The sequence below is a fragment of the Schistocerca piceifrons genome, chromosome 4 (genome assembly GCF_021461385.2).
Source record: "Schistocerca piceifrons isolate TAMUIC-IGC-003096 chromosome 4, iqSchPice1.1, whole genome shotgun sequence".
In the NCBI taxonomy this organism is placed as follows: domain Eukaryota; kingdom Metazoa; phylum Arthropoda; class Insecta; order Orthoptera; family Acrididae; genus Schistocerca; species Schistocerca piceifrons.
Window position 1 is genome coordinate 738,853,241 of NC_060141.1, and position 1,075 is coordinate 738,854,315.

Consider the following 1,075-nt stretch of genomic DNA (forward strand, 5'->3'; position numbering starts at 1 on the left):
ACGTGCTGTTCAGATGAGATCTCCACCCCCTCGAAGTGTTAGGATTTATGAAAAGCCCTGAAGGATTCATGGTGTCAGCTTCCTGCAGACATTAGTCGAGTCCATGTAACGTCGTGTTGCGGCACTTCTGCATGCTCGCGGGGGCCCTACACGATTTTAGGCAAGTTTACCAGTTTTTTTGGCTATTCAGTTTGTTATATCTCACTTTCAACCACAGAATTCAGTAGGGAAGATAAGAATATTATGTCATACTAATGTATCAGCACCAAACAACGAAGCAGGCAAGCAGCACAAGAGATTAACGCTTACAAGGAAGACGGTTACCACGCAACCTTCACGTCCAATAACTCAGAAATCGATACGCAACAAGCTGTACATTTCCGGACAGAATTTTAAATGCTCTTGAGCCTCCAGGATTACCGTCCCACAACTTCATTTTCAAAACAGTATCCTCTATCGTATTATCACGCAACATCGACACGCCTTTGCTGTACAAAGGGGCAAGGCTGGCCGTGAAGAACCTATTGCCGAACGTAATAGAAGTCACTTCGTCACAGGGTGTGCCGCGTTCCGTTGATACCAGATGATTTAAATATGCCCTTCGATTTCAAGCGGCTGTAGTTTCCCTTCAGACTTTCATTTGCTACAACTACAATTATGTGGCAGGTGTTAACTTGCACACATTATGTTTTCACGTGGCGACATACACGTGGCTTTCTCAAGAGTTTTCAGAACGGTTAATTTGTTTGTTTACACGCTAGACGGACAAACGAAGACTATTGTGTACCATCAGGCTTTGGGATAAGTGTTTTATTTTATAATTCTATTCAAGTTTGGTAGAATTATAACTTTTCTGAGTGTAAATACGCTTTTATTATCTTTAGTAAAAGGAAAGTTTCGCAGTTTGCTAACTCGAACATTTTTACTTTTCAAGTAATTAAGGGTTTCTTCACCACCGCTGACTGTATATATGTATTTAATTGTCAACGGCGTCTTCTTTCTCTTCCTCCGGTGTTATTATATGCCGAAGCAGGTTCATTGCATTCTGCTTTGAAGCCTTCATTGTTTTCTACTG